This window comes from Rhinopithecus bieti, unplaced genomic scaffold, assembly GCF_001698545.2.
Source record: "Rhinopithecus bieti isolate Rb0 unplaced genomic scaffold, ASM169854v2 scaffold_12151, whole genome shotgun sequence".
Lineage (NCBI taxonomy): Eukaryota > Metazoa > Chordata > Mammalia > Primates > Cercopithecidae > Rhinopithecus > Rhinopithecus bieti.
In genome coordinates, this window is record NW_016807233.1 from 1,269,988 (window position 1) to 1,292,991 (window position 23,004).

Sequence of the window (23,004 nt, forward strand, 5' to 3'; positions counted from 1 at the left end):
TTGGCAAACATATCCCCCTGGTGTGAAAGAAGGAGAAAGGGAGAGGGAAGAGGATGAAAACAGGAGAGAAAGTGAGGAGGAATGAGAGGAGCAGGGAGTGAGCAGGTAGCCCGCATGCCTTCTACCAAAATCATCTCAGAATATGAGGTCAGCTTTGCAGAATCCAAAGAACTTTCATCAAAATAGCAAAAGCCCCATTCTGCCCTCAGAGACCTTATCTTAATGTATTCGTGTACTAGGGCTTCCATAATAAAGTACCATAGGGTAGGCGGCTTCAACAACATTTATTTTCTCCGTCCTGGAGACTGGAAGTCTGAGATCCAGGTGTGAGCAGGGGTGGTTCCTTCTGAGCCTCCCTCCTTGGCTTGCAGACGGCCACCTTCTCCCTGTGTCCTCACATGGTCATGTCTGGGTTCTAATCTCCTCTTCCTGTAAGGACACCAGTCAGATTGGATTAGGGCCCACGCTAATGACTTCACTGCACCTTAATTATCTCTTGAAAGACCATCTCTGAATCAAGTCACACTTTGAAGTACTGGGGGTTAAAGCCTCAACAGATGAAACTGGGGGGAACAGAGTTCAGCCCCTTCCAAACAGGTGGATAGACCAGCTGTCAGAGATTGGGTTTCCTCATCTCTAACATGTGCTAGAGAACACCACCAAGCTCTCGGCGGTGTCTGAGAATCAGGCGAGAGGCAGCTGGAAAAGGCATGTGAGAACACACTGCCCGCAGCAAAGCACCCAACAGGCCTCCATTCTTATTTCTGCAGGTCGAAGCACAGGTCTCCATCTCAGACCTCCATTTTATTCGTTGTTGGACCTTATTAAAGCTGTAAGTTCCTAGAACCATTTCCCACTTTGCAGCAAAAGCCACTTTAGCAGAGTTTTATCGTAACATGCTTGTCCATAATGCCGTCTCATGATGTGTTGTTTTGAACGGATCAAGCTGAATCGTTCGGATTGGCACTGTTTTCTGTTTCTGGGTCTGACTGGAGTGTCTGACCAGGGTCTAATCAGTTGAATTCTGCTTAAGAAAGGACCTACAGTCTCTTCTCCTTACAACTCTTCTTAAGATGCCTTTATCCCTAGAAAAATGGGCTTTTTACGTAATATAAACAGAAGCACACGTGAAAATTTGAGCCTTTTTGCAAGCGTGAAACAAAGACTTCCATTTTTTTCTTTTGCTGAACTTGACATTTTGTTGTGAGCCCAGGAAGAGGCTCCTTTTCTTAGAAGGGAGAGGTCCTCCCTGCCTGGCCTCCATAGCCTCTTGGGGAACATGGTGTTTAATGATGAGTTATCAGACAGTCAGAGGTATTTGTGGGGCTGTGTGGGAGTGCCAGATCACCCTCTGATGATATATTGAGACAAAGTCTGTTGGCATCGCAGACAGGGCCATGTTTAAGTGAAAATCTGAAACCTGACCAAGAATATGGAGCTGAAGTTTGAGGCCTCAGCCTCCAATGTCATTTTTCTGAACGACATCCAGCAGGTATCAGATAAGCAGAACTGCTGTTAGGAAAGCCCCAGGAACTACTCACTGAGTAGACAGAAGATGCCTAAAGGCAGAAGGGATCTCCAGAAAACTCAAGAAACTTCCAGGAATGGCTGGTTGGCCACGTGAAATTAATGGAGACATCATGGAAAGATTTTCTTTGGTTTAACCAAATGGTGTCTGTCATGCATAGCTGTGTTCAGCTTTGGGGGTGCACAAAGGTGAGATAGACGTCACCACTGTTGTCAGGGGCTTACAGTTGTGCCTGTGTATGTGTGTGTGAAGAATATCAGGAGGAAAGTACAGCAAAGGGATTTCTTTTGATCATAATACAAGGCAAGGTGGAAGGTATACTTCAGTTTAATATGGTTTTCCTCCCCACGCCCATCCCCTTTCCTGGTCAGTCTTTACCTTTTACTTTATTTTTCTTCAGGATACAGCCCACGTTCTGTTACTTTATACACTCATTTGCTTATCACGTTGATGGTTTCTGGTCCCAACCAGACTGTACCAGGTACAGATATTTCTTTATTCCTAGCACTCAGCACGGTGCCTGGAATGCATTAGGCACTGCGAGTCTGTGTCGGGTGGACAAAGACTAAATACAGGAGCAGCCCCAAGCGTGAATCCCCACGAAGACCCGGGATGAGAGTCCCACCCCTCAAAAGGCCGGGGGCTGGGGGATCTCTTTCCTCCAAACCATGGGGTGGCACGGGCTGACAAAGAACCAAAATCATGTGGATCTTTAGGTCACATTATGATAAATAAAACATTGTATTATCCAAAGATTGTTTCCAAAATCTTTGTTGGTTAAGTGATACAGGCACACAAAAAAATGTTGAATGGGCATAAGAACATGAATGAAAGAGGAAATGCTTTTACTGACTAAGAGAGTTTGCTTAAAATGCTTGAGGGCTGTTTAATCACTTCCAACACAAAATCAATATGTCTATAAAGAGTTTAAAATATAACAGAACATTCTTAAAGTGAGAATTCAGTAGAATGAGTATTTAGTGTTAAGATGTAAGAAACTGCATCTGGCAGGAGGAGTAAGATAAATTTCATTCATCCCCTTTTCCTACTCTACAGGCTTGCACTCTTCAGGTTTTCTTTTTTAAAAACAGTATACAATTAAACAGTGGAAAATGCTATCTATATTTTTAAAAACCAAAATATTTAATTTTACATTTAATTAACACCAGAACTCAGGAAAATAGTAAGAGATGGAAATACGTCATTTTGAAAACACTTCACTTGAGCACAGGAGTTCGATACCAGCTTGGGCAACATAGTGGGACCCTGTTCTACAGCAAATTTACAAAATTAGCCAGGCATAATGATGCCTGCCTGTGGTCCCAGCTACTCAGGAGGCTAAGGTGGGAAGATCACTTGAGCCTGGGAGGTTGAGGCTGCAGTGAGCTGTGATGATGCTGTTGCACTCTAGTCTAGGTAACAGAGCAAGAACTCATCTCAAAAAATAATAAAAGGAAACACCAAAAATCCTAAACAACAACAACAAAAAAACCAAAACAGGAAGTGCAAGTAGTTCATAAGAAATGGTCCCAGCAACAATCTTTCCAAGGAAATGGAAATTTAAGGAAAAACTAGTCCCAACACTGGCAAAGACATGGTAGAAAAAAATATTGAAAAGAGAAAAATCAAAGGATTAATGTTGGTTGTGTTTTATGATGGTGGAATTATGGGTGATATTTCTCTTCATTTGGACTTTAAGAATTGTTTCATTTCATATACACATGCATACACAAAAACCACATACAATATACCAACACTTTAAAGCAATTCCTGTTTGGGCTGTGGCAGGGCAAGGTATCTACTGCCCATGTAGGTGTGCACAATGGATTTAAAGGAATAATGGAGCATGGAAACTTGTGAAATCTCCTGAGAACTTCCACCACTGAAGAAAAACATGCTTAGGATATGGTTAAAGATGAGATTGATGGTTTCTGTGACTTGTAGAATCTGCCATTAGTTGGTAGGCACTCTCGAAACTTGTGCTTCTTAAATTTGTTCATAAACTTGCCATGACATTTAAGAAGAGAAAATGTTATCACATAATTGAAAAGTAGACCATGAGGATGTACCTAATGGTCATCCAGCCGCAGGGAAACAGTATAATGCCTGTAAATGCGGAGTAAAGTGATTAAAGAAGATCAGATTACAAGAAATTGAGTGCAGCAAGATGGGAGGGGAGGTTTGCTTCAATCCCCTGTCTAAAATCTCATTACCAGGGAAGATTAATCCCCAAAGAAAAAAATGTCCTCACCATGTTTGCCCGGGGAGAATTTTCATCTATTCTGTTGAGGGCTGGTATCTGAAAGACTTTATCTGCATAATAAGGCAACCTGTGTTCACATTGTGGTTCTGCCTCTCACTTTCCTGTAAATTGTTGGGGCACCTCACCCAGAGCCCAGAAGGTTTATCTCAGGCTATTTTCTGTTCTTTGGGCCTTAAAATCATTTACTCTCCCTCAAAAATTGCCTACACCCCTACTTACCTTTCTCCTATGAAGAGCGTATTTAAACTTCAACCATTTGGCGCTTCTTTGAGTTTCATATTTTGTGTGACTCTTGTGCCCCTGCATGTGAATATAAGGTCAGTGCTACAGTAATGGTGGTTTCTGCCATTTCTTTTAAGGCTTTTCTCTTTATAATCTATTATCAGTTTATTTCAGCAGGCTCAATTATTGAAGCTTCAGATGGGGAAGGGAAAGTTACAGACGGATGTTGCATAGTGCTCATGTTTCTGGCTGCTTGGGGAAGTCCGTTTTCAGTTTGGATCTCATTTTAGAAGTGTTTTTTTTTTTAGCCCAAAGGGTGGGTTTGGCTACCTGTTTTCCTGTCACTACAGCATGTCAAAGGAACCAGGCTCAGAGTTTCTGGATTTAAAGACAAGCTGTTTCTCTTATTTCGTGAAAATCAATCAGTGAAGCCTCAGTCATGGGAGTGGATGGCGAGCAATTCATTAGCAGAGTCCAAAGATGATTTGCAAATGGTCAAGGGTCCGAAATAGCAAAGTAAGCCACATAGTGCAGATCAGCAAGGGCCAGAATAACATGGGGAAAACCAAGCCAAAGAAGATGGAGACAAGAACTCTGTATCCTAGAAGATGCAGAATCTCATCTAGGCCAGTAGCAGACCATGCCTATAAACGCACTCGTGAAGAGTCCTGTGAGTTCCTATAAAGGGGACCTGGAAGGATCTATCTCAATCCAACAATGCAATTTTACAATTATTGTTCATGCTGATCCTTAAGTTAATGAGCAGGAAAATGCATGTCATGCTTATTTCAGAATATGGATTCTATAATCAACATATTATTTTGCCACTAAAGCATACACACACACATGCACACACGCGTGCACACATGTACCTGTGGCAGAGTAGGGGGGAGGAATTCTATGTTGTAACAGTGGATGAGGTATTCCAGGAAAGCCAGAAAATCTGATGAAAAGAGGCTTAAAAAACCTACCTGAAGGCATAAAAAAGCTAACAAAATTAGTCAAGATGCAGAAGATGAAGAAAGCCTGAGATTGTGAGCCTGGGTCTTAGGTCCGGTCCTCCCCTCCCCTCCCCTCCCCTCTCCTCTTCTCTTCTCTCCTGATTCCTGCAGGGGATCTAAAAGACTGATGGGATGAGGCTGGGCATGGTGGCTCAGGCCTGTAATCCTAGCACTTTGGGAGGCTGAGCCAGGCGGATCACCTGAGGTCAGGAGTTCTAGACCAGACTGGCCAACATGGCAAAACCCCGTCTCTACTAAAAAAAAACAAAAAATTAACTGGGCATGGTGGCTTGTGCCTGTAATTCCAGCTACTTGGGAGGCTGAGGCAGGAGAATCGCCTGAACCCAGGAGGTAGAGGTTGCAGTGAGCTGAGATTGCGCCACTACACTCCAGCCTGGGCGACAGAGTGAGACTCCATCACACACACACACATAAACACACACACACACACACACACACACACACACACACACCAAAGATTGAGATGATGAGCCTCATGGGGCTGAAATATAGAACCCAGGGCTTGTCAAGAGGGGAATGGAAGTATTAATAACAAAAGCAGAAATTGCCAGGCATGGTGGCTCACACCTGTAATCCCAGCACTTTGGGAGGCCAAGGCAGGAGGATCACTTGAGGTCAGGAGTTCTAGACCAGCCTGGTTAACATGGTGAAACCCTGTCTTTGCTAAAAATACAAAAATTAGCTGGGCGTGGTGGTGCACACGTGTAATCCCAGGTATTCGGGAGGCTGAGGCAGGAGAATCGTTTGAACCCAGGAGGTGGAGGGTGCTGTGAGCTGAGATAGCACCACAGCACTCTAGCCTCGGTGACAGAACAAGACTCCATCTCAAAAAATAAAATAAAATAAAATAAGCAGCAGAAATTGATGGGTGTGTAATATGTCTATATAACAAGCACTTAATAGAGAAAATTCACAAAGCCAAAAGATACTCCTTTTAAAAAGCTCATGAAATTGATAAATCCATGACAAGATAAATTAAGGGAGAAAGAAGAACAAGGAAAAAAGAAAGACAGCACAGTTGATACCAGGAATTAAAGAGAAGATAACACTTCAAAGTCTATGGTAAGAGAATATTATAGCAAACTTTTTTGCAAAACATTTAAAAATCCAGACAATCAGGGACAAATTCCTAGAAAAATAAATCTACCCAAATTATATTTTAAAAAGAAACATGGTCTGTAGTCCTAGCAATTTGAGAGGCCAAGGTGAGAGGATTGCTTGAAGCTGGGAGTTCGAGACAAGCCTGGGCAATATAGCAAGATCCCCATCTCTATAAAAAAATAATAATTTAAAAAATAGTCAGGCATGGAGGCTCATGCCTGTAGGCTGAGGAGGGAAGATCGCTTGAAGTTTAAGGTTGCAGGGAGTTCCACTGTGGTCCAGCCTGGGCAACAGAGTGAGATCCCAATTCATAAATAAATAAAATAAAATAAAATAAAAGAGAGAAATGGATGGCACTTGAAGACATTCAAATGGTAAATAAACATAGGGAAAGATGCCCAGATCATAAGTAATCAGAAAAAATGCAAATTTAGAGCATTGAGATTCCAAACACACTCACCAAGGTGGCTAAGATGAAGGGGAATGTCCATGCCAGGGGCTGATGACAATGGAGAGGGATGGAAACTCTCTTATATCATACATTTGGTTCTAGTCACTAAAGGAAGAGGTTTGGTACTACCTATTAAAGTGAAGATGTGCATTCCTTCTTTCGGAGTAACTCCACTCCTAGGCAGCTACTCAGCAGAAAAGCCTATTTTTAGCAAGAGACTTGTACAGCAGTCTTCACAGCAGCAGTGTGTATAGCAGCTTTAGACTGGAAACAACCCAACTGTCCATCAACAATGAAATGGATTCACGAAAACGGTTTTTAAAATATAATGAACAACTACACTGCAGTGAAAAAATTGGACCACAGTAATATGAATATGAATGAGCCTCATAAACAGAATGACATGCAAAAGAAGCCAAATACTAGAGAAAACATATCACAGAATTCCATTTATATACTTTAAGAAACAGACAGAGGTAAACTATAGTATTGAGAGGGTCATGCTTAGGTGGGTTTAACTGAAGAAGAGCAAGGAAATCCATGTGCTATTCATTCAGCTAGACATTTCTGATTTGCACAGTTTTCTGTATGTGATGTATATTTCACAATAGAAGTGGCTAAAAATAACATAACCTCTGTAACTTTTAAAAATATGAAGTTATTTGGGTCATTCTTGGTGATTTAGATATAAACAGTGAGCAGGACCAGGTGAACTATCCCAGGTGCTTTGGGAGGCTGGATTTCCACCTGTGGGAGCTAGTTGTTATGTAACCATAGTGATAAGGAACACGTTTCGTTGGTTAAAATGGAGGGAAACTAACCAATCATAATCCTCATGTTTGCACAACCCTTTTTTTTTTCTTTTTTTTACAAAGAATAGAAGAGGAAGGCCAGAGATGAAATGTTTCTAATGTGTTTTAAAATTTAATGTGGCCTTAAGAAAAAGCGGTGTTACTACAACACAACAGGAAATAGCTGAGGGAGCCTGTTAGCAGATTTTGAGCAACTGGTCGTTGCTGCCAAGGCTAAGAGGTGAAAAATGTGCCTTCTATGAGTCATTGACTCCACACAGCATGAAGCTAATAAACAACCACTGTGGCAAATGGGGAGTCTACATTCAGGGCGAATTTGTATAGGGTTTTTTTGCACATGGGAAGGTCAACAGACCCCAGGGAGAGTAAGTGTTTCTATTATAATGATAGTGATGATAGACTATGGTGATCAAATTGACTAAAGCTGCAGGCAGCAGTCCTCTGCTTCGCTGGGATTATGGACCCAAGACCTATGTTTTATTATAGTAGCAAAGATAATCTATATGTGTATGGTTCTTCATAGTTTACAAAATTTATTTGCATATATACATATCATTCTATTTTCAGCTATGTCAAGTAGGTAAACCAGCTATTATTACTCCCATCTGCCACACAATTAAACCAAGACTTGGGAAAATTAACTGGTGTTCAGAGTTACCTAGCAGGTACAGGTTAAGCATCCCAAATCCAAAACTCCAAAATGTTTCAAAATCTGAAACTTTCTGAGCACTAAGATGCTTTAATGATAGGTTCATTAGAACATTTATATTGCAGATTTTTGGATTTGGGGTGCTCGATTGGTAACTACAATTCAAATATTCCAAAATCCAAAATAATCTGAAATCCAAAACACTTCTGGCCACCAGCATTTCAAATAAAAGATACTCAGCCTGTAATAGAATCAAGTCTACAGCACTTCAGTTTAGTACTTGTTCCCCCTGATATAGGCGGTTCTCAATCTCTGATCCTTGGAGTTATTCCCAGGGGTTCAGAAACCTATGAGGGATTAAATAATAACGTATACACTTACGTGCCACCATTTTTATATATATGCATTAATTGCATGCAATAAGACAAATATTTTTAATGTTAATGAATTCACAGTGCCTTCTGTCACTCCATTTCTTAATAAGAATCACCACCAATATTTACTAAGTACCTACCATGTGCCAGGTGCTTTTCTGAAAGCTTGGATATAGAAATGAGCAAGGCAGAAAAGTCCCTGTCCTCTTGGAATTTATTTTCTTGTTAAGAATATAGTTGAGTGAATATTAAGTGTTGTGAAAAAAAATTAAAGCAGCTTAAGGGAAGAGGGTGCCTACAGTGGAGGTGGGGGTGTTGGAGATGTCCCCTCCTCAAGAAAGCTGAGAATGACCCCGCACTCCACAGAGCTTCTCAAGGCACAGGTGGTGCAGGAAGAACATTTTATAAAAGTCAACATTCATTCATGAGATTTTGGACCTCCACAAGTCCTAGATGGCAGGAAGGAGGCATCTGTGGGGAAATTACTTTGCTAATGAAAGGCAATAAAGAAGGTGATCACCAATGAGTTTTTTTTTTTTTTTTTTTTTAAGAGGCGGCATGTCGCTCTGTCACCCAGGATGGAGTGCAGTGCTACAATCACAGCTCACTCCAGCCTTGAACTCCTGGGCTCAAGGGATCCTCCCGCCTCAGCCTCCTGAGTAGGTGGGATCACAGGTAGGTGCCACCACCCCTGGCTAACTTTTAAATATTTTTGTGGAGATAGGGTCTTACTTTGTTGCCCAGGCTGGTCTCCGATTCTTGGCCTTAAGTGATCCTCCTGCTTCTCAAAAAGCTTGGCTTATAGGCGTGAGCCACTGCACTGGGCAGGGCTTCTTTTTCTTGAATGAACCAGTACCATATTCATAGTTTGAAAAGATTGTGATATGTATTTAATAAAAAAGGGGTAGTTTATGGAATAATATTATTAAAATGCTTTTAGAGTATAGAAGGATCTCAAAAACATGGTCTTGGGTGCTGTTGAATGATTACTGATTTTGGAGACAATATGTTCTGAACAGTTCTAAATTTAGAACAAAAGTTCTAAATGTAAGACTTTATACAAAACCTACTTAAAAAAACGTCAACACTTGAAATGTTTGATTCTCTTGCCCAAGGAACTCTGACGGTTTCCCATGATAATGATTATATGGGTGACACCCAACTTGGTAATTTGCTCACAGCAGCTTGCGAGAGGAACTGCCTGCCAGTGAAATATTATCAAAGAAATAGATACATGTTAATTTTGTTTAAGAACCATTGTGTAGGGATCATCTTGGCTTTCAGCTAAAGATTTCTCCCGGCCAAAATTTTCTCCAATTACGTAATAAATAATGGAGGCCTCATACTTTAGATTATTTCCACATTCGTTTTACAAGCTATAGCTTGTCTTCTAAACGTAAAGCACATTCAGTTATAAACTGAAGCCCAGGGAACAGAATGTTCCCTGGACTTGGAAACGCTGTGTACTTCGCCTTCTTCTTCTTTTTTGATATTTTAGAGCTTGTCTAAACAAATTTAGCCCTGTCTCTAATTAATCCTAAAGACAAGAAAATGATAAACTATGCATTGCATTAAAGAGATAGATATAGAGAGAAACTTCACATTTTTAGCAAAATCAACTTGGCTTTTTCTTTTAAAGTTTTCCAAATTTGTCCATTGTGTGCCAGAGAGGCACAGGCACAGATTGGTCATGCCATCCCTGTTTCCGGCAGAGGCGGCATGAGCTGGCTGCCTGGTTGCGGGCCACCTGGCCTGTCCTCTGCACTGTCCATTCATTTCCTCTCCTCTCCCTCACCAACCTTGCTGCAGCCCCTCTGCCAATGACACCTGGTCATCTGCTTTTTCAAAAACAAAGGAGATGCATTTCTCCTGGAGATATAAACAGCAGAATTGCCTTGGGAATTAGTGGTCCACTGCAGGTTGAGTGTTGGGTGTGGTTTTTCATTTTGCCTCCCCATGAGGGCCTCAAAGAAAGTGTACCCACCCCTGGCAGGGGGTGGGTGCTAGTCCAGGGCTGATCTCCAGTCAGCTGTGTCCTGGGGAATCAGGTGGGACACTGGAGTGACAGCAGGGATGCAGAGGAAACCATCCTGGGAGGAAGGGGTGTCGCCACATGTAGAGCACTTCTCCCTGCAGCCCCGTGTGTAAGCAGGGTCTATCTGCTTCTCTCATGGGACTGTCAGAAGGACACGGATTTGTGTGCCATCCCCACTTTAGACAGGAGGACATGGAGGCTCCTGCGGGGAGAAGTGGCTTCATGAGTGGTAGGGGAGGAACAAGATCCTGCAGAGACTGAACCTGGAATCTGCACTCCTAGCCACTAACACCCCAGGTCACTTATGTGTATGATGTAACAGGTGCTGGATGGAGACCTCTCTCCTCTCCCATCCCGTCGGCCATGAGAAAGGCCCATCCCAGTGCCCAGCCACAGAAGGTGTGGAATATGCAAGTTTCTGCTCTCCCTGCCTTCCCGTAAACATCACTCCTTTTGCTCACTGGGGTCTGAAGTGGCCCCAAACAAGGACAGCTTTTCCCTTCAGAGAGGAGAGGAGGCAAAAATGCAAACAACCTGGCAACCAGGTTGTTCATATCCAACATCGTGGCTTTCATCCCAAGAAACGTGCTCAAAGATGAGAACTGGATGCAGAGGTGCTGTTCTGCTAAGATGGAGCAACAGAGCTCGGAACAGAGAGAAACCATGCAGCAGCCCAAGGGCAGTGTCATCTCCTGCCACACACAGCCTTCCTCCATCCAGTCCATCCAGACTGGTGCCTGCCCCGAGCTCAGTCAGACCCTGGGAGGGAAGCTGCCCTTCAACGTCATGTCCAGGTGGGAACCGGAGCATCACAGCCCTCTCTGCAGAGCTTATGTGGGCTGAGGGGAGATTCTTGGGTGGGTGACTTCCTGTTTACATGAGGCAAAATGTGAACCCTGGCTGTCAGGAGCAATGGGAGGGAGATGAGAGAAGCTGGTGGCTTTGACTTGCGGCTGCGGCAGGTGAAAATTCACTCTATCTAGCTTGCCAGGCCATGGGTATGGACTAGGTCAGGTCTCTGTCAGGGCCTCACAGATACTCCGTGCAGTGTTCTTGGACTTTCTGCCTCTAGAGCTGTGAGGAAATCAGTGTCTGTTGTTGAAGGCCCCCCGTCCATGGTATTTGTTTTGGCTGCCCCAGGGAACTCACACATTGTTCCTCATTTAGCTCCAGCCACACTGGCTTCTCTGCTGTTCCTCAGATATCCTGGCTCACACCTGTCTCAGGGCCCTGGCCCCGGCCCCGGCTGTTCCCCCTTCCTGAAATGCTCTTCCCAGCCTGCTCCTTGCTCACGGCCTTGCAGGCTTCAGTGCTCCCCTTATCGCATGAGTCCTTTCCCACACTGCTGTAAGGAACTACCTGAGACTGGGTAATTTGTGAAGAAAATGGATTTCATCGACTCGCAGGGGACGCTGTAACCCACAACCTATAGCTTAACCATGTGTAATCAATTGCTCATCAATGTTATTTGTGTACACCAATGAGAATTCCTGGCAAACAACTTTGTATCAGCCGACTCCCTACCTCTCTTCTTGTTTTTAAAAATCCACGTCTACCTGTGCTCTTTGGCGTTTAGATTCAGGACAACTTGAATCTATGCTCTCAGGTTGCAATCCTCAAGCTTGGCCCAAATAAATGATCTACTTGGATTATTTTTGCCCCAGCTTCTTCCTTGCAGGTTGACAATCTTCACAAACAGCCCCTTCAAGCGGGCATGTTGAGATCAGCAAGGTTAAGTAAGCGCCCAAGGTCATCCCTTTCCTCGGCAGGAGAATGACTGAGTCCAGGCAGCCTTGGCTCTGATGCTCTTATGCCTTGGACAAGGTGCCTGAGCCTGTCCCTAGTGTCTGGGGAGGCACGGCTGGGGTGGTCCCCAGCAGGAGCTGGACACGTGGATCCGGTTGTAACTGGTCTGGGACCACCTACACAGGAGCTATGGGCCCAGGGAAAGGTAAGACCATGTTGAGGCCTTGGGTTCTCCTTTTTCTCAAAGCTGAGACCCCTGCCCGTGTCAAGTCACACATTTGAAAATGCAGCCACATTTCACATCACATGCATATGTATTTGGGCATAAAATAATTTGAAATGATTTTATACATTTATTTAAAAACATAAGTAGGCTGGACGTGGTGCCTCACACCTATAATCTCAACACTTTGGGAGGCCGAGATGGGTGGATCACCTGAGGTCAGGAGTTCAAGGCCAGCCTGACCAATATGGTGAAACCTTGTCTCTACTAAAAATACAAAAATTAGCCAGGCGTGGTGGCATGTGCCTGTAATCCCAGCAACTCAGGAGGCTGAGACAGGAGAATCCCTTGAACCCGAGAGGCGGAGGTTGCAGTGAGCCGAGATCACACCACTGCACTCCAGCCTGGGTGACAAGAGCGAAACTCCATCTCACACAAAAAACAAAAAAGCAAACAAAAAACAAAAGTAAGTTATCCTGCGTTTGGCTATGACGTCTAGCCAATTAATCTGTACACTAAGGAATGCTTTTGAAGTCGTGTTATTTTTATAATAGAATGGAAATTTTTTGAACACCGCAATTTAGTTATTTTTAAATGCCATAAATATATTATATTGTGTACACACTTACTTAAATGGATTGGTTTTGTTTTTGCAGTTTTCGTATTCTGGAGACAATCTGTATTTTTCCTTTCCCCAATTTTAAATATTTTAAAATATTTTTTACATGAGTAGCTTATGTCCCTGGGCCCAATAGCAAAAATGACTACAGGCAAGGATTACAGAAGGGCAGCCAGGTGGGCCGGTCCAGCCCACAGTTCCGGAAGCCAGGCCACCTGCGTCTGAAGCCTGCCTTGACACTTTCTGGTGGTCTGAACTAGTGACCTGCTTTCTCTGTGTCTCAGTTTCCTCTGCCAAATGGGAGTGATACTAGTATCACCCTTCTTGTTGGAGTCTGTGAGGGTGAGGATAAAATGAATTACAAGCAAGCATGTATTCGACACGTTAGCTCTTATTGTCATAGAATAGAAGGGTGTTAAGAACAACATGGGGCCAGGCACGCGGCTCACGCCTGTAATCCCAGCACTTTGGGAGGCTGAGGGGGGCGGATCACTTGAGGTCAAGAATTCAAGACCAGCCTAACCAACATGGTGAAATCTCATCTCTACTAAAAATACAAAAATTAGCCAGGCATGGTGGCATGTGGCTGTACTCAGTACTCAGGAGGCTGAGGTGGGAGGATTGCTTGAACCTGGGAGGCAGAGGTTACAGCAAGCCGATATTATACCACTGCACTCCAGCCTGGGCAACAGAGTAAGACTCCATCTCAAAAAAAATAAAATAGAATAAAAATTCCTGGGAAGTGCTATTGTTTCTGGAGCTTCAGGAGGAAGTAGAGGCAGGAACGAGACTGAGAGGCGGGAAGGCTGTGTAGTTAAGCCATCACTAGGGAGTGTAAGGAAAGGGAGCATAGGAGAAGAATCTCTTCTGGAGACGGAAGCCAGCCCAGAATGCATGGAGAAGCAGAATCCACCAGGGTCCAAGGAACTGGGGGACACGCTTTCATCTAGCATTGTGATCAGCCTTGTAGGAAATGAACACACTCCACATGTATCGACATTTAACAAATATAGCATTTGCACCTTACAGCAGGGCCATAAAAGTGATGGTGCAAGCTGAAACGGGACAAAACAGTCTTCATAATTAAGGGGAAAATTGTGAGCGTTCTGTGACCTTTAAACCATTATGTCAAAACATTCAAGGTTGTCTTAGTATCAGTTATAAATATACAGTATAGGGAAATAAAAAGAAATGGAGTAACTAATGTTTGTTTCGTACACTGTGATTTAAACGTTCCAGACATGAAAGTGTTTTACTTCTCTGCAGAGAATTTATCAGAGCAGTTCAAAAAATGCCTGGCTTCTTCTTCTCATCCTATGATGTTGATGTGGTTTGGGTCTGTAATGCCCTCCCAAATCTCATGTTGAATTGTCATCCCCAGTGTGAATTGGAATCCCCAGTGCCAACACTGGGTGGGACCTGGTGGGAGGTGAATGGAGGTGGAGTTCTCATGAACGGTTTAGCACCATCTCTCTTTGGCACTGTATAGTGAGCAGTCGACTTCTCACGAGATTTAGTCGTTTAAGTGTTTAGCACCCAACCCCACCCTCTCTTCCACATGCCCCTGCCATGTAATACGTGCTTGCTTCCCCTTTGCATTCCGCTATGACTGAAAGTTTCCGGAGGCCTCCCCTGAAGTGGAGGAGATGCTGCCATGCTTCCCGTACAGCCTGTGGAACTGTAAGCCAATGAAACCGCTTTTCTTTATAAATTACCCAGTCTCCGGTATTTCTTTAGAGCAATGTGAGAATGAACTGAGAGAGACGTACACTACTAAAGCATCTTTCTAGGCATTGGTGACTTGTCCTATGCCTTTCTAAGTCTGGTTCAGCTTCCAGCTGAAATTTCTGCACATAGGACCAAAGCAAGGACTGCATGCCTTTATTATCTAACAGTGACAATCTTCACAACATGGCTATAAAGAAATACTGGAGACTGGGTAATTTATAAATTATCTATTGTATAATGTGTCAGGTCGTATCTATACCCATCTTTATACTGTAATCACTTAAGACCACAAGAACTTTTCTGTCCATATCCTGAAAAGTAGATCTCTACCCCTTTGTTTATTCTTTAAGGTTTCTATAAATTTAGGTGATAGAATGGGTGTTCTTATCATGAAATCATGAGCTTACCACCGTAAAATGACGGAAATAACTTAGTTCTGTAATAAATTCTGGGCAGCTTCGGATTAAATTTCCTTCAATCTATTTTGAGGTGTAAATATTTCTCCTGGGGAATCGTTGAGTTCGGCTTTCTAATTTGATTTGGGAGAAAAGGAAGTGAGGTCTTTCTGCCTCATAGGGAGCAAAGCATTTTAGTGCATTTGGGAGATGTTTTAGTGCATTTGGGAGATGTTTCGATATCTGTGTAGGTGTTTTTAATAAGTTAGTTCACCTAATTGTATTTCCTCTCCACTAAAGAAGAAAAGTCCTACCCTAATGGGTTTAATCTTCCTAAATTATTTTCTGATTTTAATTGTGCTGTTTCCTACAAGCACCTAATTTAATTATAAGATTGTAAGGCTTTTCTGTGAAAAGCTTGCTTGCACGTTAGGAATGCTGGGATTCAATGTTTTGGGGAGGGGAGAACACTGCTTGTTCACTCTCTCAAGGGTGAGCAGGGGCCGGGCGCGGTGACTCACGCCTGTAATCCCAGCACTTTGGGAGGCCGAGGAGGGCGGATCACGAGGTCGGGAGAGTGAGACCATCCTGGCTAACACCGTGAAACCCCGTCTCTACTAAAAATACAAAAAAATTTAGCCGGGCGTGGTGGCGGGCGCCTGTAGTCCCAGCTACTCGGGAGGCTGAGGCAGGAGAATGGCGGGAACCCGGGAGGCGGAGCTTGCAGTGAGCCGAGATGGCGCCACTGCACTCCAGCCTGGGTGACAGAGCGAGACTCCATCTCAGAAAACAAACAAACAAACAAACAAACAAAAAATCCAAAAAAAAAAACAGTGAGCAGGAAAAATGCCCGAATACTCGCCTGCCTCAGTTGTTCAGGTCTTCGCGAAGTGTGCAATGTGAGAGAGCCAGACCAGTCAGGCCCTGTGAAAGACCACAGCCTGTTCCGGGATGCGTCCAGGCGTAAGCTGCAGACGCACACGCGGAGGGCTGGGATCGTCCTCTGTAACTGCAGACGCACGGCGGAAGGGCTGGGATCGTCCTCGCTACCTTGCAGCGCACAGCGGAGCGCGCTGGGATCGTCCTCTGTTGCCAGGAAGGAGCTGCACTTCAAAAGCCATTTGCTTTTGCACAAATAGTAATAAATCAGCTGACCTATAACCCTGTAATGAATTCAGGAAATGTGTATCCCACTAAACAATTAGTGTCCTGGAGGGACATATCGAGCGGTTATTTTTGCAACAGCTTTTAAAGACATTATACCTCATGCAGAATAAGAAAGGAGAAGGAAAAGGAATTACTTTTTTTTTTTTTTTTTTTTTTTTTTTACTGTGGTGGGAAAAGACGGATCTTTTGCAGTGGGAGGGTTTTAGCTTCTAGGAAATTCACTCTCAAGAGCAGCTTCCAGCCTTTGAGATGCCCAGGTATGCAGGAAGCTCAAGCCAGCTTGGCTCAGTGGCTCCAGCGTGCCTCTGGTCAGTCCCTTATGCATAAGGAACTTCTTGGATTGGCTCAAGAATGGGGCTGCGGGCATGCGGAGCACACCCGGCTTCTGAGCGAAGAGGAAGGTAGCTGGCGGGTCCCTCCCATGGCGTGTCCAGTGTGTGCATGAAAAAGCGTGATTTGGGGCCGGGCATGGTGGCTCATGCCTGTAATCCCAGCACTTTGGGAGGACGAGGCGGACGGGTCACGAGGTCAGGAGTTCAAGACCAGCCTGGCCAATATGGTGAAACCCCGTCTCTACCAAAAACACAAAAATTAGCCGGGTGTGGTAGCATGCGCCTGTGATCCCAGCTACTCAGGAGGCTGAGGCAGGAGAATTGCTTGAACGCAGGAGGGAGAGGCTGCAGTTAGCCAAGATCACACCACTGCACTCCAGCCTGGGTGACAGAGTGAGACTCTGCCTCTCAAAAAAAAAAAAAAAAAAAGCATGATTTCAGGGGGAAAAAAAAAAGCAAAGAAGGAAGACCAGGAGAAAGAAAAATGCCAACATTTTAACTGGTGGGATTACCCATAGTTTTCTTTTCTGCATTTTCTAATCTGAAAATAATTTTTAATGATTATGACCATGTGTCATTGTGCAGGGGTGTGTGTGTGAGAGAGAGAGAGACAGAGACAGGCAACAGAGAAACAAAGCAAGATGGCTATCTTGGCTGATGATGACGATGACATTTTTAGTTAAAATAAGTTTTAGAGGACACAAGTTCCCTACGAGAAAAAAGTACCAAATATAATAATGAATTCTGGGTTCTTCCATATTAGGTGAAGAACCTGGACAACATCATAGTTGTCCTTTTTTCCTAAAGCAGCGTTCCTTAGAAGCATTCCTAAGGGGTCTGTTCTTTAGAACAAGAGTCCAAAGATGTGTTCCAAGAAAAAAAAAAAAAATGAGAAGTTTGGAAAATAATCACCTGCTGGTGACTCCTTCATTTACTTATTAGTAAATATTTGTTAATAATTGAGATCTCACTATGCGTGAGACACCCTTCAAGACATGGAATATTTAAGATACAATCTCTGCCTTCCTAGTGCTTATATAGTACTCTAGATCTAGACAAGAAGGCAGACCAGTAGAGTCCAGGGACTTGGGACCAACGTAGCTGCCATGATGATCCAGAGAGAGAGACAGAGAGAGAAAGAGACAGAGAGAGAAAGAGAGAGAGAGAGAGAGAGAGAAAGAGAGAGAAAGACAGAGAAAGACTTCTTGGCATCTCACCACAACCACTTTTTATCTACAGAGCAGTAATATTTTACAATATAACTACAGTTTCCTGGGAAGATGGTCATGTGCAGACGGGTTGCAGAGAGAAGGAAATTGTTTCACCTTCATCTTCCCGGTAAGGCTGGAAGACAAAAGCCATCCCTTGTTACAATTTTGAAGGCTATAGGGAAGGCAATTTTAACAGAAAGATGACTTCTTTGACAGATGTAAATGGAATGAACGCCAATGGAGTCCTTTCAGAAGTCACTATGCAGTTGTAGGATGGCTGCAGCGTAATTTGATTAAACAAACAGGCAAAGAGAAGCAGAAACCCAGGAGGGCATGGTTTTATGTCAAGCTTCTCTTGAGTTAGTGAGGGTGTGTCCTGATTTCAGACTTGGCTGTATTTTAATTCTCAAAACGTCGTTGCTTGAATGGTGCCACTTATTTTGGGTTTATTTCTGGCACATCAAATGGGTAAAGCTTTCCCAGAATCTTTCATAAACTCAGTTGCCAGGCTTCACCCCCATCACCATCCAAACCCTCACCTACTTTGTGCCATCATCTACCAAGATTTAAAGGAGAATTCTTCATGCTTCCCATTTACCTCTTCAAAAGAAAGCTTTGTCCAGGATTGACATTGGAAGGTTCAACATATCCCTGATGTCCGGTTTCCTTAGGTCTAAACATTTGTAGACTCTTTATTTAACTTCAAACTCCTGGACTGAGTAGGCAATTCAAAAAGAATTTGCCAAATGCTTTTAAATCTTAGATCAGTGGCTGGCACAATGGAAGATGTCCAATAAATATTTGCTGAATGAAGACATTACAATATCAACTGACAGAGGCAAATGCCCTTGGTCATTGTAATCTGCCGTAATGGTGGAATCTCAGACCGATTTGCCGCAATTATTTTTTTTAAGACTTTGCTATGCTTCACTTATGACGTTACATTAAATATAGTTTTAAGTAAAGAATTATTTTCTTCTACTTTTTGGTTCAAATTCTTAAACTTGATGTTTAAAGAAGATAGAAAATGAAGTAAACCTTGGAATTTAATGAAGCCTTATGATTCTTAAATAAGTAGAGGTCAGTCCTCATTACCTACGCATCCTGTAATTCTCTTCTCCACAGGGCCATTTCCAGATATGAATTGCAGAGAAATATTTCAATATATCCTCACCCAAATATGCTTTTAAAAGTACATTTCTTTTAATATAATAAGATTTATATCCTTTGTGTTTGTTTAGAGGGTAAATCTGGATTTGTATTTCTAGAAGTTGCTTTCAATGAAGAAATTTGAAAGAAATAGTATTTCAGAAAAATCAAAACAAGCCACAGAAATCTAATATTTTTCAGATACTGTATTGGGCTGCATGAAGTCTAAATCCATAATATGTGTGAATAATGTATTCTAAAGTAAATACTATATTTTGTTAAATTATTTGGCAAAATTAAATTCTTTAAAATGACCTTTTTTCTTGTTTCGAAGTGATGTGCACGTAAAGAGGCAGTGTAGACTGGTGATTAGGAGCACTATGGAGTCAGAAGCCTGCTTCAGAATCTTGGCTACCTCAGTTACCAAGGATAGAACTGTGGGCAGGTTACTTTTTCTCTCTCTTCTTTTTTCCATCTGTAAAATGGCAACAATAAACCACCTAAGTAAAATGGCCTTTGTGCGAGAAATAAATTAATATATGTTGCTATGGTTTAAATGTGTCTCCTCTAAAATCCATGTAGCAACTTAATCCCACTCTGATGGCTGTTAGTCTGTTCTCACACTGCTAATAAAGACATACCCAAGACTGGGTAATTTATAAAGAAAAAGAGGTTTAATGGACTCACAGTTTCACATGTCTGGGGAGGCCTCATAATCATGGCAGAAGGCAAAGGAGGAGAAAGGCACATCTTATATGGCAGCAGGCAAGAGAGTTTGTGGAGGGGAACTCCTATTTATAAAACTGTCACATCTCATGAGACTTGTTCACTACCGCGAGAACAGGATGAGAGAAATTGCCCCTGTGATTCAGTTATCTCCACCTGCTCTTGACACATGGGAATTATTAAAATTTAAGGTGAGATTTGGGTGGGGACACAGCCAAACTGTATCAATGGCATTGAGAGATGAGGCCTTTGGGGATGCAGTTAAATCCCAGTGGATTAGAATAGATTAGTGCCTTATGAAAGGGCTGGCAGGAACGAGTTTAGGCCTTTTTGGCCTTTCCATCCCTTGTGCCGTAGGAGACCCCTCCAGAGAAAGCAGCAACAAGGCCCTATCTTGGAAGCCAAGAGAGCAGCCCTTACTGGACACTAAACCCTCCAGCAGCTCTGTTTTGGATGTTCCAGCCTTCAGAAACATGAGAAGTACATTTCTGTTCTTTATGCATTACTCAGTCTGCAGTGTTTTGTTATAGCAGCACAAATGGATTAACACATGTGAGACACTTAGAGCTGTGCTTTGCCCAGTGTCAGTGCTCAGTAAATTTTGTGAAAAATTTGGCAAGTCAGTAAAAGTAGAACTGAGAAAACAAAAATTATCCACTTTCCACCACTTGCAGAATCCACTAGTAGCATCTGAACATATTACTTTCAGTCTATCCCTATCTGTCTTATGAGAGAGTTTACTACTTATAAATTATTTACATTTTTTGCTTCACTTGACACACCACAAGCATTTATTTATATTATTTAAATTATTTTAAAAAAATCCTCTGCCCCTTCTGTAACTTCTTTTTCTTTTCTTTTCTTTTCTTCTTTGAGATATAGTCTTGCTCTGTTGCCTGGTCTCTAGTGCAGTGGTGAGATCTCGGCTCACCACAACCTCTCCCTTCCAGGTTGAAGCAATTCTCCTGCCTCAGCCTCCCAAGTAGCTGGAACTACAGGTGCATGCCACCACGCTAGTTTTTGTATTTTTAGTAGAGATGGGGTTTCACCACGTTGGCCAGGCTGGTCTAGGACTTCCGAACTCAAGTGATCCACCCACCTTGGCCTCTCAATGTGCTGAGATCATAGATTTGAGCCACTGCTCCCATAACACAAGGCCGTCTTCCATAACTTTCTTAACCATTTCCCTATTGTATGATATTTAGATTTTTTCCAATAACATCAAAATGCCTTAAAAATATTAACAGTTTTATGCTTATTGTATGGAACATCTCCAAATCATATAGCCTTTTTACCCTTCTTGCGAATGAAGTGACATACAGTTTTGAAAACCCTACGGAACATGGTGTTTTAGACATGGCTGTTGAAATATGATGAAAATAAAGTTTTTTTTTTATCTGTGTGTTGAGAAAAAATGATCAGTTAAGAGAAATGATAATATGGTAAAATACGCTAAGCACTTTATATTTTCCTAGCACAGAACCTACCACAAATACTTCACATGTATTAACCCATACCTCACAGCTGTCTCAAGAGGCAATTTTCTTCTCTCTACTTTGGAGGTTAGGAAATTGAGTCACTGAAAGGTTGAATGACTTGCCCAAGGTCACCACTCTAGTAAGTTGAAGTGTTGGGATTTGGACCTAGGAAATCTACTTCCAGAAACTGTATTCTCTGCCACTGAATCTACACTATCTTTTTTTTATGTCGAGTATTTATTCTGGGTATTTAATCAGAAATGCTCTACTGCTGATTTCTTTTCATTATTCTTTATTTGGAAGAAAACAGGAAGATCTGTACATCATATCCAAAGCCTGGATGGACTTTCACATAATTAACTATTTAGGCATTTGTTTTTCTGGACTCTAATTTAGAGCTGGTTCAAAATTTCAGTGAGTTGCTTCCCACCCTATTTTAAATTGGGTTATGGTATAACTTTGGAGATAATGACTACACTGTTTTAGAAATAAACCTCTCTTTTTTACAGACCAGCAGTATTTCACCAAAGTGTACATCTGTTGTGAAGAAGGGGTGCAGCTGGAAAAAATAGAGCGTCAACTGTATTTTCTGCGTAGGTGTTTTTCAAGCAGCTCCCCAGGACACATTTGAGCAATATGCTTTCCATTTTGCTCCCCTTTTCCAAATCACACAATTAATAGATAACAACCCAACATCCACATCCACTCTGGGGGTTGTGGGAGAGTTGAGTGAAGGAAGAGAATTCCTGCGCGCATGGGCTGAATGGGTGGTAGGGCGGAGTCCTAGTTTTTCTTTCTATCTGGAAAGGATAGGACTTGGCTTCTGTCAGAGAAATGAGCCCTTATGTGCTGGAAAAGGAAGTCACAGAGAATTTTCCAGGGACTGGTACAAATGAAACAGAAAAATAGGACATGAAATGACAGGCTCAGGTGCTCTTACTGCAAAGCCTGTGTTGAACTTGAGCATTGCTGGGAGAGGTGTGGGATATGATTCTGCTAGTTGCTTCATGGCTCAGCCTCATAAAACATAGTTATTCCCACAGGGGATGCTGATCTTTTCTTTTTTTTTTTTTTTTTCCTTATTCTTCCTTATTGCCCCATTGTAAATCACAATGTTCTCTCTCTGTCTGTCCCCAAATTTCCAAGAAATGGAATGAGACTTTTATAATTATGACTCTATTAGAGGTCTAATAGAAATTGAAAATGAATCTGTGAACCCAAACTATCTGAGATAAACCTCAGTCAATTTAGTAAGTTCATTTTGCCATAGATAAGGACATGCACCGGTGACACAGCCTCAGGCCACATGTGTTCAAGGTTGTTGGGGCAGTAGCTGGGGTTTATATATTTTAGGGAGACACGAGACATCAATCAATATGTGTAAAATGTATCTTGGTTCAGTCTGGAAAGGCAGGACAACTTGAAGCAGAGACGGGGCTTTCAGGTCATAGGTAGTTAAGAGACAAATGAGTGGGTGCGGTGGCTCACTCCTGTAATCCCAGCACTTTGGGAGGCTGAGGCAGGAGGATCACAAGGTCAGGAGTTCAAGACCAGTCTGGCTAACATGGCAAAAACCCATCTCTACTAAAAATAAAAAAATTAGCCGGGCGTGGTGGTGTGCACCTGTAATCCCAGCTACTCAGGAGGCTGAGGCAGGAGAATCTCTTGAAACTGGAAGGTGGAGATTGCAATGAGCCAAGATAGCGCCACTGCACCCCTGCCTGGGCAACAAGAGCGAAACTCTGTCTCAAAAAAGGGGGGGGGGGGGGGGGG